The sequence below is a fragment of the Mus pahari genome, chromosome 6 (assembly GCF_900095145.1).
Source record: "Mus pahari chromosome 6, PAHARI_EIJ_v1.1, whole genome shotgun sequence".
Classification (NCBI taxonomy): domain Eukaryota; kingdom Metazoa; phylum Chordata; class Mammalia; order Rodentia; family Muridae; genus Mus; species Mus pahari.
This window is the reverse complement of record NC_034595.1, coordinates 56,102,962-56,118,083: the sequence shown is the minus strand read 5'-3', so window position 1 is coordinate 56,118,083 and position 15,122 is coordinate 56,102,962.

Below are 15,122 nucleotides of genomic sequence, written 5' to 3'. Positions count from 1 at the left end.
GGGGAGAGGAGAGAGGAGAGAGGAGAGAGAGAGAACAGCAGAGGGAAAGAAGGTTAGAAAGAGAAAAAGAGAGGAGGGAAGAGAGACACGGAGAGAAAAAAGTTATTTTCAGCCAATCCGTATTATTTGAAAAACCAGAGCAAAGGCTATCTCAGTTTTAAAGGGTAGGAAGATGGCAGTGCTAAAGTTTTCTGATGCCACACTTCAGAGCACATTATGTAACCCCCCCCCCACTCCCCCTGTATTTGATGCCAGGGTCTGAGTACACAAACGTAGACGCCTACAGCTAGCAAACATGCCCCGGGCACTGCCTAAGGAAAAGGGCAGCCTCGCAGACGTGAGAAACCTATGAAGATCTAAAGAAATTAGAGTGAGCTGAAGTCTTCTCCCCTGCCTGGCTGAGAACTTTCTCTTATAAACATCTTTTCCCCTCATCCCGAAGACTCCGTCAGTGAACACTAGACACACGCCGACTCAGGCCATCCCGTGCCCAGGACTGGCTTCATCTTATCTCCTTTAACTCTTTAACAGAAACCTCTGTCAGCAAATGGCATCGTCCCATCCTATACGTGAGGCGGTCCAGGCTGAGGGTAATGGAGGAGGTCACTGGGCCAGCCATTTCTGATTGCTTTCAGAGCTCTCTAACTCTCCCAGGGGAAGTCTTCCAGCTGACCCCGCCCACCCCAGCTCCTTCTCTGGAGAACAGCGGGTGATAAATGATGGACAATCCTCACCCAAGTTTCCACATTTCTTACCCTAGGAGCCTCCGTGTCTGGGACTTTCTAAAATTAAGCCGCTCGCTTCCTTCCCTACCTTGAGCCAGTTTTAAATATAGGCTCTCCTATCATCTTCCGTGTTCCCTGATTTCCTCTGCGCTCCACGGACCATCAAATTCAGCAGTACTTTTCCTACTGCCCCTCACCAGTTCCTTTGAGGATCTCACGTGTTACTCATTTTTGGATCTGTGGTTTCATAGACGTTCTTCCCTGATGCCCGTTAGAAGACGCTTCTCAGGGTTTTAGTCCACCCTGACCGTTGGACTCCAGGATATCTTGAGACCTGTACAACTAGACCTTGAGTAACTTTCTTAGAGGCAGTGAGATGTGGAGAAAGGATAAGCTGTTCCTCCTCCCTCTCCTAACATCGACGAGATGCTTAATACATGTTTTTCGAGCCAAATGTAAGGGTTAATTGAACCTTTTTCAGTATAAAAGTTCTGACCCCCGGTCCCCGGAAGTTTTAAGATAACTTCTGTTAAAACAATTTTATATTATTATTTATGTATTCTGTCTCGTTATTCATGTCTATGTATTATTAAAATTGTGTCATTGTAATTATGCATATAATTATATATCGAAATAGTGGAAGCTGTGAGCTTCCAGGGCAATCTCAACACTACCAGTAATTGCTATATAACTTTTTATTGTTTCTTTAACTCAAAGTGAGATTTTTAAGATCATACTGACCTCATGGGTTAAGTCACTTAAAGTAATCCTTGCCCCGTGAGCAGGCAGTGTCTGTGAGCTATTATGATTGCTACATTGGTTTGCACTGGGCTTTTCCACGTGTCAGTTTCTGTGCTAAACTCCCTGCATTCTCTCTCATATTCACAGCACCATCACCTCCAGCTCTTGAGCTGGGTGAAGGTGACTCAGAGAGAAGATGAATCGCCTCAAATCCCACAGCTAGTTAGTGATAGGGGCTGGGTTAGTGTCAAGGCCGTCAACACCAGAGCCCCCCTTTCACCCACCATGAGCTTATCACCCCTGGCTTCAGCTACTTCCCCAAGGAATTCCTTGGCTCCTTCCTACCCAGATACCTCAGGGACATAGCGACATTAATCTTTGTTTCCTTCTGCTACTTATGGTCTGATACCTTGCTGATACCGTATCACAAGAGTTGATTCATCAGAAATTATGTCTCCTCTTAGGTTATGACCCTAGAGGAAAAGTTCCCAGAACATTCCGGAACCTCCACCAATATGTCCCATGACTGACTTCAAGTCATGAATGATAGAGCGCTTATCACGGGGCAGGAGGCAGCCTACTGTGGGAAGACGAAAGGAGAATGACTAGGTTAGAAGTCCTATAATACGCAAGTCTCAAGGACCTGCTGAATAAGCGGTGTACACACAGCCTACCATAAACAGGAGGGGTCAGCCCAAGCTGCCAACAGGCAGAGGCACTGCCACGGAGACAGTGAGCCAAAAAATTAAAGCTGCAGGAGCTACCCTTCTCTACAGATAAGGGAAGGGCTATTCGTGGTTTCAGACTCCCAGGGCACCATCCTTGTCTGCCCCAAAGAAATGCCTTCCTTGTTACTCTGTCCTCACAGAGCAGAATGCACCTGCCATGGAAAACAATATTAATAAACCAAAGAAATAGCATAAGGTAACCAATACTTAGACGGAGCCTTAAACGCCATTTTTGTATCCGAATGGAACTTTCTTTGTCAAAGCCACTTTCCCTTTAAGACCACAAACTTTCTGAGCTGGGGGAAGGCAGAATGATGATAAATCTACCAAGCACAGCAGCCCCTTCCATCAAGCCTGTAATGAGAAACACATGGAGGTGGAGGGGACAGAGGGTGGGGTGGGGCAGAGTTCAGGAAGCCCCACCCACTTCTGGGGTACATGGGGATTTGTGGTATATTTCAAATATCCCAGCATTCCTAGGGGGAGGTGACAGATAGCTGAAGTCCCTCTACAGCTGGCAGATGCAGGTCAGCAAAGATAACAAAGGCCTCCTGTGAGGAAAAGCCACAGTCTGGTGTTTTCCCTGCTTTCTGTGCTACAGCACACAGTTTGTGACGAGCCTATGTTCCATCTTCAGCCTCGGTGCCCGCCAGACCTGTCATGTTTACAGATCACCTCAGGGGTACAGTACCTCGATGCAGATATACCGGCTGGCTGGGTGTATAGTTCACGTGCTAATGTGCTTACTTAGCACACATGAAACCCTGAGTTCAATATCCCGCACAGCATAAAAATCAGGTGTGGTACACACCTATCATCCCAGCACGTAGGGGATGGAGGCAGAAGGATCAGAAGTACAAGGTCATCCTTGCCTTCGTACTGAGTTCAAGGCCAGCCTGGCATCAAAAACAAACAAACAAACAGACAAACGATACTGATCTTAAACAGAAGGCACTTACTTCATCTCCTAAACTGTTTCCACTTTGTGTTCTCAGTAAATGCCAATAAGAATCACCCAGGGATTCTTCAATCAGCTAGGGAAAAAAAAAAAAAAAGTCAGGCCTTCATTCTATCTCAGTCATTTCCACACACAAATGATAATGAAAGGCAAATGGCTGTGCTGAGGAACCTCCAGACCAAGAGCACGTGCTCAGACCTCTTCATCTCTCCCTTGACCTTCATGTTGCTGTGGCCTGCTCTCCCTTGTTCATTTCCCTACTATCTATGGACACGATCTTCCTGCAAACTCACCTGCTTAAGCAGCCCACTGTTCTGTGGGTTGTCTTTTCCTTCGGACCAGTCCATGCTCTTTATCAAGGAGCACAGGACCCTGACTAACCTGTCTACCCACCCCCACCCCCATTTCTCTCCCTAGCTGCAATGAAGGCTGATACCTAAACTCTACAGGCAACCACCCATCAGCCCAGTCACTTCCTTACGTCCCTCTCTGCTCCGGAAACTCCAGCCCTCACCAGCTCCCATCATCTTCCTGAGGAAGTTTTGTCTGACTTCCCTCACCTAACCCTTCCCCAAGCTCCCACTCTCATCTATTGCTGCGCAGGTAACCAGTGTGACAGTCATCTGAGCATGTGACATCCTTCTCATTTGGTTCTTATCTTAAGGACCAAGACTGCTTCATCTCTGAATTACCCACTATTAGCCAAAGTCAGCCCCAGTGGGACAGAAAGAACTGAATAAATGTTGGATGGATGGATGGATGGATGGGGAAAGAGCCTTGGAGGACTTCAGGTTTCAAGACACAGTAAGTGGCTAGATGTAGATGCCTTTAGTAAACATAAGAAATGCCTAAGAAAGGTTCCAGGAGCAGTAGGCTGGCTGCCTTAAACAGGTGGAGACATTTGGGAAATACCAGATCCCTACTCTTTTGAAACAGAGCTATGGATGGAATGTCATTTGAGGTATCATCCAAAGTTTGGAGAAACTTAAGACATGGGGCCCAGAGTGAGGAAAAGGATGGAAGGCAGCAGGGGAGACACTGGGACTAAAGCTGGGCCACATGAGTGACAGACAGGAGCAGTTCCTACAGGCAGTGTCACCCATACCAAAGGGATTGTGTTCTGAGAAGAGCTACTAGTTTCTCTAAAGGTGGCAGGGACCTTTGTCACCTAGCCCCTGCCTACCAACAGGAAGATGCAAGCCTGTCTACAGATCTCAGGTCTGCATATCCCACACCATGTCACTTCCACATACCTGTGCTCAGCAAGGTCCACATACAAGCATCGCCAAACTCATTCAGTGACATCTAGTGCTTACCCTCCTGGAAAACCTTCCTGCCCTGTCTTGCTCACTAGGCTTCCACACTTTGGTGGACTTGGCTCTTACACGTCATCTGTATTATTATTTCTATTCCCATGTTACCTTCTGGTCACATCTGAGCTCTATGGGCACAAGCTGGCTTACTTACCTCTACATAAGGTCTGGCTGGCATCAAGTCAAGTGTATACGTCACTAAGTGACACAGAAAGAATGAAGGACTTTGTTCAGCAATGTCACTCAGAGCATGAATCAACACAAGCATGTGTCTTACAAAGGTCAGTGGAAGTTTCTCTTCTACTGGGTTCTGATTCAGCTTCCTTTGGAGATGCCTGAGGAGAGAGAAACGTGGTCCTAGCCTATGAGCTCTGCATTGAGGTTGCAATGAACTAATCTCAGTGGGAGGGATCAGCCTCTGAGTGGAGTTATGTAGAAACATCCGTTTGTGTTGAGACTGCCAAATTGCCTTCCCCTTGCCCTAGCTACATGAAGGGTGTCTCATAAATGCTAAGTAATCATAATGACCATACTCAAGGGGGTGTCAGGAGCCATAAATGCAAGTTTTTATGGATACTTCCTGAGTCTCCTGGTGGGTGGTTAGAAACTGCGTCGGCCTGATGGCCAGAGGTCTCCATACAGGCTGCATCTGAGAGATCTATAAGCTTGGGTGGCAAGAAGGCACTCCAATCACAAACAGAGACGCCCAACCATTGATTGATAGTGGAAGGCCACCCACACCGTGCCTTCTGGAATCTATTGGTGAGTCATGGGCCAAAGGATTATGTCTTCAATCTGGACCATTGGGCCTGATATTGAGGCATTTCCTGCTCACAGCTTAGGGGAGTTGTCCTGAGTGAAGGTGGTGACCTCTAAATCTGAGAAACAACCACGTGAGAAGAAGCTTCATCCCAATTACCTCTCAGGATGTGGTTTCCTAGGCTCTTTGCATCTGAGTCTATATTCTCTGGGACCTGGGTGTATATTCATTCCACATTTACCCATTGCATTTATTTATTCTGTGGCCATTAATTGAGCACCTGTGCTGGACGCTAGGTATATAAAAGTCAATAAGAAATGGATCCCGGGCTGGAGAGATGGCTCAGCAGTTATGAGCACTGACTGTTCTTCCAGAGGTCCAGAGTGCAAATCCCAGCAACCACAAGGTAGTTCACAACTATCTGGTTTTTTTATTTTCTTCGAGACAGGGTTTCTCTGTATATCCCTGGCTGTCCTGGAACTCACTTTGTAGACCAGGCTAGCCTCAAACTCAGAAATTCGCCTGCCTCTGCCTCCTGAGTGCTGGGATTAAAGGCGTGCACCACCACACCCAGCTCACAACCATCTTGATGAGATCTGATGCCCTCTTCTGGTGTGTCTGAAGACAACTACAGTGTACTTACATATAATAAATAAATAAATAAATAAACAAATCTTTAAAAAATTGTTAAAAAAAAAAAGAAATGGATCCCACTTTTATTGGATCAGTAATAAAGAGGTAGGCATTCCTTTGTGATATGCTAAGTATATACATATATACACATATATGCACATATATACACAAATATACATATACATATATACATACATATATGCACATGTGCATACACACACACACACACACACACACACACACACATATATATATATATATAAAAGAGGAAGAGCAGGTGACCAGAGGCATGGCATTTGCACAGTTTTGAAAGAATCCCATCAGGCAGTATGGTGGTTTAAATATGCTTGGCCCAGGGAGTGGCACTATTAGGAGGTGTGGCCTTGTTGGAGGAAGTGTGTCACTTTGTAGGCAGTGGTCTTGAGAACCCTTCTAGCTGCCTGTGAGACAGTCTGCTCCTAGTTTCCTTTGGATGAAGATGTAGAACTCTCAGCTCCTCCAGTGCTGTGTCTGCCTGGACCTTGCCATGCTTCCTTCCATGATGATAATGGACTGAACCTCAAAACCTGAGGGCCAGCCCCAATGAAATGTTGTCCTTTATAAGAGTTGCCTTGGTTATAAGTGCTATTAAGTGTCTCTTATTAGCAATGGAAACCCTAACTAAAACAGTCATGTACAAGGGAAGAAACCCATGCCAGGTGTGAGAGAGAGGCTGGGGGAGCCCACATGACAGAGTTTGAGGCATGCAGAAAGTTTCTACCTACACAATTCCAGGGGCACTGCTCATGTGTGTTTTTAGAAGTTTATGAGGGCACATACTGGGACCCTGTGTCCTTGGCAGCCCTCATTAGGAATCCTGGGTTCTATTCTTGGTTGTGCTTCCTGACTAGCCGCATAATCTTGGACCAAACTCCTCTCATTTCTCAGTTTCCTCAAGTGTAGCGTAAAGAAGCTGGGCTGGCTAGCTTCCAGATACGGGCTTCCCTCTAGAGTCATCTCTGAGTCTATACGTCTAGGATGAGAAGGACGACTTGTGGTTAAAACAAGTTATTCCAACTGGAGTAGAAATGAGACCTTAAATCTTCCACCTATTCTTGACTTTCCATACTTCTTTTTTTCCATGAGATAGTCAATTATATTCAATACATAGAACATTAGCATCGAAAGGACTGTCTAATTCAAGTGATTAATTTTTTATAAGCAGAAGCTGAGGCCCAGAGAGAGTAAATAATTTGCTCAAAGGTACACAAGTCAACAAAGGACCCAGACTAGGGTCAAGACCAAAATGTTCTTTCCTTGACAGGCATGGAACACCCCCTTTAATGTCAGCACGTGGGAGGCTGACATTAGCACAAGTAGATCTTTGGAGTTCAAAGCCAGCCTGTTGTACATAGCAAGTTCCACGTCAGCTAAGGCTACATAACAAGACCCTGTATTCAAAAATCAAAAAGTGTTCCTTCCCCCCCCCCCCCGGAAGTAGTTATCCATTCGCTATATCCTCCTCTGAGGCACTGTAGCCCCAGGGCCCTAAAGTTTCAAGCCTATGAACAAAAGGAGGGAGGGTCTGCATCCCTCTGTGGAGCTGGATGCTGATGAAGCCTTCAGCATCCGTTCTTTCCCTGACTGAGACCATCCTGTTTCCCAATGGCTGACCACCAAATCATGCAGCTGTCAACCCTGGGAATAAAGGAGTGGTACTTTTTGGAAAATATGACAGTCTAAGCACTTTTCCACATAAGCAGGTTAAATCCCTGGATATATTCAAGTCACTTTGAGCATAGCCAGAATATGCAGAGCACCACCCAGTCCCCAAGGCACTCAGATGAACAAACCACGGGTGACCCTATTTCCCCTGCCTCTTTCTGCCTTTCTGTTAGTCCAGCTTACAAAACAAACAAACAACAAAGCCTGTCCCTCTCTCTGCTTTAGGGTCACAGTCCTTTTCACCTGGCTACTACATCAGTCATCTAGCTCCTCCCGGCTACTCTATAGCTCCTTGACTTTGACTCTTCCCTACCCAGGGCACCACACACATACCTCCTGTAGCCCAGACTCTGCAGAGGTGCTCACACTCCACAAGAACTCATTGCTGTTATTCACAGTTGGACAAACGCACTGCACCCTCTCAGGCCCACGTACTCTGGCTAGGGTTATTTTCTGTCATAGGAACACTTCTTCAAACTCGAATCCATCTACCCAGCACGTCCCTTTTGATTTCTGTTTGGCTGGCCATAACAAATCCACAGTCTAGTTGATTTAAAAGCAAACCTTTATTCTCTCAAGGTTTGGGAGGCTCCAGGACCATGAGCTCCACCCGGGGGGTGGTGGTGGTGGTGGTGGTGGGGAACTGGTTCCTTGAGAGCATTCTGCACCAACTTTCAGCAGCTGCCTCCTCTGTATCCTTCCATGGTCTTTCCTCTCTAGGACTACATCTTTGGGGCTTCTTCTTTTTTCTTTGAGCAGGGTTAAGAGCCACACTTCAAAATCTCATTTCACTTTAACTATCTAAAACCTCTATTGCAAAATATAGTTGCACTATGAACTGGGGCAGGTGATGGTGGCAAGGATCTTAAGCCCTAACTCCTCTACTGTACCTGTTCACTTTCTGTGTTAAGATCATATATTTTCACACCCAGTTTTCCTCCACTGGTTTTCGAAGGCCTTGAGCTACCTCTGTCCCCAAAGTTCCCTAAGGGATACTCCAGGTTTTGTGAGACCCTGAAGTTGGAATGTATGGTGGGCTCCCATTAAGGAAATTATTAAAAATTAAGTATGAAATGAAATAATGGTGAAAGTAGTGTGAAAAGGGGGACCTGTGTAAGTAAGGGACCCTGGACTTTCAGTTTCAGATCCTCATGGCTCTGCCTCTTGGCTTCAGGCTCATGAAAGAGTAACACTCCTTAACACCAGCAGCCTGTTGTTTCTGTTTTCTCTCCCTCTCCAAGTAATTTAACCAGTAAAGTCAGTCTTGCCTGAAAAGAAGAATAAAAGAAAACATTATGGAAAAGTACTAGGCCTGTATATGATCAACAACCATTCTGTAGGTTTACAGGAATCAGGATCACCTGAGAACTCTTGTGCCAAGTGGACAACATGAAATGAATGAATCAAATGAATCAATCAGTGTAAGAATTAACGACCATTTCAGTGTCCACTTGGTTATGACTAAAATCCAGAGCCCTAGAAACTAGAGTTCAGCTTTGTGTGGTGACCGCTGGTAAGCTGGAGCTGGGGTGGCAGCCTTCCTTCCACCTACCTCCCCTCTCCTCAGCTCCTTCTTCACCTGTCACTCGGGCTCTCTGGCTTCATCCAGCGACAGTGGGACCCTACCTTTCACAGTGACAAGCTCAGAAAAGATGTAACACAGTAGGAAGCTCTGATGTCTACGGATTGGATCTGAACCCAATTCCTCCCCCTGAGAGCAGATGAGGCGGCATTGGGTAGACAGTTTCGATAGCTGTACTTCTGGGCTCATGCTACCCTGCCTGCAAGGTTTCAACTGTCTTCAAAATGTCACCAGGTGACCTGGGAATATATCCAACCTTTGTTTCCTAGTGTTCTGTACAGCAATCCGAACCCAGTGAATGGGGCTTCCCCTGTTAACTTCCCAGTAGCCAGGCTAGGGCCTCGGAATTGCTACTCTACAGTGTGTGTGTGTGGTGTGTGTGTGTGTGTGTGTGTGTGTGTAGAAAGAACACAGTGCTTCCTAAAGGGCACGGTGGAAGGCATGGCGTCTGGCATCTGAGGTGGTTCAGTGAGGACCAGTACACTATTAATAAATCTTTGCCAAAAAAGCACGAAAGGAAAGGGAAATGCAAAGGTCGGGAGACTAGAAAGAGGTGATAAGGGGTGGTGACTGACTCTCAAAAGGAAAGCAATTCAACATTTGCTGCTGTCCTAAATGTTTTAAAGTGAAGAATAATAAAATATCTTTAAGAGAAGAGAGGAAAATATAAACAGAGACAAACACAGAGAGACAGATATCTATGTATATAGATAGAGATAGAGAGAGAGGGAGTGGGAGAGAGAGAGACCAAAACACCTCCTGGCAGTGAGAGAGTCGAACCCAGGAATGCCCCAGACACTTGAGATGACTTCCCAATGACAAAGGCAGCACACTTATCCCCTGCTCAATACTCCCTTCTTCTCCAGGGAGTGGGGAGCTGCTGGGCTCTGGAGGGCCCCTGGTCAGCTGTTTAAAAGTGGCGCTGTCACCAAACACTGTCACCAAACAACCTCAAATCATGTCAGGCTTCAATGCCCTCCAGCTTAAAGCCGAAGAGCAATCCTCCAGTGTAGCTTGAACTGCTCACCCCAATCAATTAAGAGCACTCCCATCATAAACCCCAAATAAGTTTGCTTGGCCTGACCTTGGCAATCTAGTTAAAGAAACATCACTCCTCTTGAAGGGATCTATCATGTTTTAATGGCTCACACCGGGGCAGAGGAATTTAGAGTTGGGCTGTATCACAGCTCTGGAATGCCAGATGGAGCTCAGCACTCAGAGTCCAACCTACATGACTGATGAGGAAACCAAGGTTCAGAGGGGTTTGTCTCCAGATCCTGACTTTGTTATGATACTGTTTAGAAGAATCCCTAACGCCAGGCTGTGCACTGCCTTCCCACCCGTGATAGTGATGGTGGTTGACTGCTGAGGCTCAGCAAGAACTTGGCCAGTTTCAATTTCACTTCATATCTAATGTGTAACTAGTGACTTCATCTTCCTGAGCCTCAATTAGCTAGCTTCCTTTGGGCAAGATTTTACCCTTCAGGTGATACAATGATAACATTTACATCTCCGCGTGTCTCCAAGATAAAGTGAGATGGTACTTTTAATGTTTAATAATCCTTCCTTCCTGCCTTTCTGCCTTTCCTCCTTCCTTCCTTCCTTCCTTCCTTCCTTCCTTCCTTCCTTCCTTCCTTCCTTCCTTCCTTCCCTTCTTCCTTCCCCACTCCTTTTCTTCCTAAATACTGAAGAGGGACTCTGGCAATGAAAAGAAGCAAGCATGGCAAAAGAATCTTGCCCAAAGGAAGCTAACCTCCAAATACGCTTCAAGATTTTCCTTGAAACAAGGAGGTGGGAACAGAGGATTTCTCCAGTTGTACCCCCGATACATTCATTTCTTTGCAGTCACAGGTCTTGCTATTACAGATTATTAAGCACCCCCCTCTTGATCAGGTCCTCAGCAACCCTGCCTGATACACAGATGTACTGTTTTGCCCCCAGGGGACCGGTAGCAATCTGCTGTAAAGGGAAGGAGGAAAACACCCACAGCGAGCATGAAATATATGCAAATAATTAAAGCATTCAGAACGCAGATAGAAAAAGGGACTGTGGCTACATCAGGGGCCAGCAACGAGAGAATCAGAGGGGGAAACCCCAGGCGTAGTTCTTGATTAAAACAAACAAAAATGTTAAAAGTAAGTAAAATTTTGGTTAGGGCAAACCAATTCTGGGTATTGAGTTCTTGGAAGACTCTCTTGTGTAGCAACTGTTGATTTACTCTAGGTTTTGGAATCAGCAAGTTTGTTAGGGGAAGATATAGCATGAAGTTGGACTGTGTGTGTGTATGGGGAGGAGGGGACAAGGGAGAATTAAGGGGTGGAAAAGAAAGGAGAAAATACATAGGAAGAAATATATGGGAAGAACTGAAGGATACGGCCTCCAGTTTACACTTGTAAATCGCAGTCTGGGTTCCTTCACTGAGAATATTCGCTGAAAAAGAAAAGAGGGCAGTGGAGAAGAGAGGAAGACAGCAGCATGCGGACGGGATGAAGGAGAGGAGGCAGGCAAGCAGAGATGGAGTAGGGGGTGAAGGAAAGGGAAGGGAGAAAGAAGGAAGACACTCCCAAGGATGATAAATACCTAGAGGATGGAATGCCTGCTAAGTGGGACAGAATAAGATGCAGCATCAGGACCTACAGGCAGCTGTGTCTGGCTGCAATGATGCCCTTCGAGATCTTTTCATCACCAGCTGGGCATCATGGGAGCATAAATTCAAAGAGCCAAAGGTCTTTCCAGGTGTCCAGTGAGTCCCACCAGTCTGTGGGGTTAACTGCACTAGATTAACTTCTGTTACTGTTGACCACATCACCATGGACAAATCACACACTGCCTCTGTGTCCTGAGTTACTTCTTCTGCCTAATGGGTCCATTATATCTTCACCAACAAAGGAGACTGGGTTATCTAGACCTTTGAGCTGCTGTTGAACTTTAAAATGTTGGATTCTACTCACATCATGCAATTTTCTACCTGGAATGCTCTTTATGAAAGCAGGTTTCCCAAGGCCGAGAGAAAAGTAGGTCTCACTAGAGGAATTCCTGCTGGACTCCTTTGTCTATGTTTAACAAGAATTTTTTTTTAACAGGTCACGAAACTATCCTACTGAAGAGGTTGTCGGGGGCAGGGAGCTTGAGGCTTCCCTCAGAGATAGGTAGGTGTGGCCATAGGCCAGCTTATGGGATTTGAAAATAATGTATACAACTTGTCCTTAACCTAAAAGAAAACGGGGAGTTCTTCCATTCTTTGTTCATGGTGGATAGAATACAGATTCACTGGCAGGAGTGCCTTCAGCAAGCCTGGTGGTGGTGGTGCACATCTTTAATCCCAGCACCCGAGAGGCAGAGGCAGGTGGACATCTTTGAGTTCAAGGCCAGCCAGTTCTACAGAGTGAGTTCCAGGACAGCCGAGGCTACCACACAGAGAAACCTTGTCTTAAAAACCAAAACCAAACCAAACCAAACCAAAACACACACCCAAAACCAAACAAACAAAAAGCAAGCAGAGCCACAGAAAAGTACAAGAGCTCTAGATAATCATGGGGCTGAGGAACAAACTCCTGTCTCCTAAAAAACACACCTCTTTTAAGGAAAAAGCAGAGTTTGGGAAACACACAGTATGTGAGTTTAATGCCAATATTCTCCATGTTTCCATGCTGTTGCTACAGGGTTCAAATGCAGGTGGGTTCAAATGGGGCCACAGAAACTTTATGGTGGGGTGAAGAGGGTGAGGGTTGACAGACAGATTATCCGGAATATGTTCAGGATGAATGGGAAGAGGACGAGAAGTCACTTCAACATAAACAAAAGCTTTAAAATGTCACCAATTTTTTTCATTTTTTTCTTTGCTCCCTCCCCCTGAACTTGGTGCTAGAAGTTCTGAGTTGAAGGGAAAACAAAAAACAAACAAACAAACAAACAAAAGCATCCAGTCATTTCAAACTGAATTCTCTGTGCATCTGGGGCAGCACTGGCAATGTCTGAAGCCTAGAGAGACCGAGGAAGGACACAGGGAGAGATGGAATGAGCCACACCCCGACTTCCCAAACTTGTCTCCACCATAGTACCGGTCTTGATCTAGCTTATAGTTTGGGTTGAAGAATGCAAAGAACTCTGCTGTTGTAGTTGATTAGAGTCCATCTTCTGATGAACAGAGGAAGGAGCAACAATCCACAGTCACACAGCCAGGGTTAGCGAGTTCACCAAGCCTTCTGTCACCGCATTAGCTCTGGCAAACCCAGGCTCTGCCTGGGACCCACATGAGAGGTCCTTATGAACCTTCAGGAGATTTTGTCCTCTAGACAGAGCTCACCCTTTGCCCATGGTTCTAGGGAACTCTCCTATTCACTCATTTTAGCTAGGGGAGTCTTGGACAACGGCATAGCATGGCCCTGAATGATGTGACAAACTCCTAATCAGGGCCCATGAAGTCATGACCCAACAGCCTTTTTAGCTAGCCTTAAACAATCATCTCCTTTAGAATCATGATGTCAGGCAAGTGTCTGGTGACAGAGATTCCAGGACACTGAGGCTGGCTACTTACTCAGGATAAGCCAGCCTTTCCCGGTGTCCATGGGGCATTTGCATGCACACACTCATTTAAAGGCTCACGCAGCATGAGAATGAAAACGGGACAGAAACTTACATGATTTTCTGGTATAGTAACATGACGCTGGAGGCACATCAGGAACACAGTGGATGGGGACCTCCTCAAGGGAAGGGAATTTTCCTAGTTTGTTGTCCTGTTACTTATAATACTTCACTTGGAGTGGTGCCCAACAAATTCTTGCTTAACGAGTGACTAAGAAATAGTACCTACCAACTTTCCTAACCTCGCTCATCTTAGACTGGTTTTGATTACTTTCAGTAAAATACCTCAGACTGGGTACTTTCTAGAGAATGGCAGTTTATTTGGCCCACTGCGGTGATGTTTGTGGTGGTGGCTGTGAAGCTCAGGGTGATGGCATGTGGTCCCATGCTGCATTTTAACACGACGAAGGGCACCACACTGTGAGACAGGTTGAGCCTGCCAGCTCCTCTTCTTACAAATCCCAGAATACCACTAACAAAGCCCAAGGTTGTTTTCACATACAAACCGTTGCAGGATACACTGAAACCACTGCGCCATCTTTTTTACAGTCTTTAATACACTCCCCAAACTGCATTCTGGTCACCTTGGAAGGAGCCCAATTGTGCCTGTGTAGGAAACTTTCGCCTAACCCTGGGAAGCCCGCACTCTCTCTCTCTCTTCCTGCAGCTAGGGGTGTATTCTTCCCCCTTGGCCCTTTCCATCTCAATCTTGACATTCTTGATGCTGTGGCCTGTTCAGTAGACAGGAGTTGATTAGCCTAGGGCAAAACTTAAGGGTGCAGATAATTTGTGTTCAGTTTATCAAGCTAGAACTCTGGGGCTGTAATTGGTCCAGAAAAAGGCAGAGACTGGTTGGTTGGTTGGTTTGTTTATTTGTTTGTTTGTTTGTTTGTTTGTTTGTTTTCTACATAGGGTCTTCCAGCCAGGATCACCTGGTTGGCCTGAAACTTGTGTCCTGATTGGCCTCGAACTCACAGGGATCCTCCGGCCTCTGACTTTGGAGTGCCAGGATTAACGGTAGACACCAAGGTGCTTAACCTAGGCATAACTATATTTAAGTGTTCACAACGACTCTAGAAGGGCTAACTATGGTCCTGGTTAGGGAATCTTTGCTTAGACCCCATCATACACTCTTAGTGTGTCTACACACACAATCCTTTGGTGTGACTCTTTCCCTGTGGAGGCTGAGTTCTTGCACAGCAAGGGCCCTGTTGTCAGAAGTGTCTCATCCCTCAGGCTCACAGGAGTCAACACACATTTATTGCATAACAAAGTGAATGATTACTAAGGCCCAGAGAGAAGTAACTTCTTCAGTCACAGAGCCAGTCAGTGGCAAGCCTGGCTTGAGCCCCTGACCTCATGCAATCTCATCTGTCCCCAGTGGCAGGTCTCCT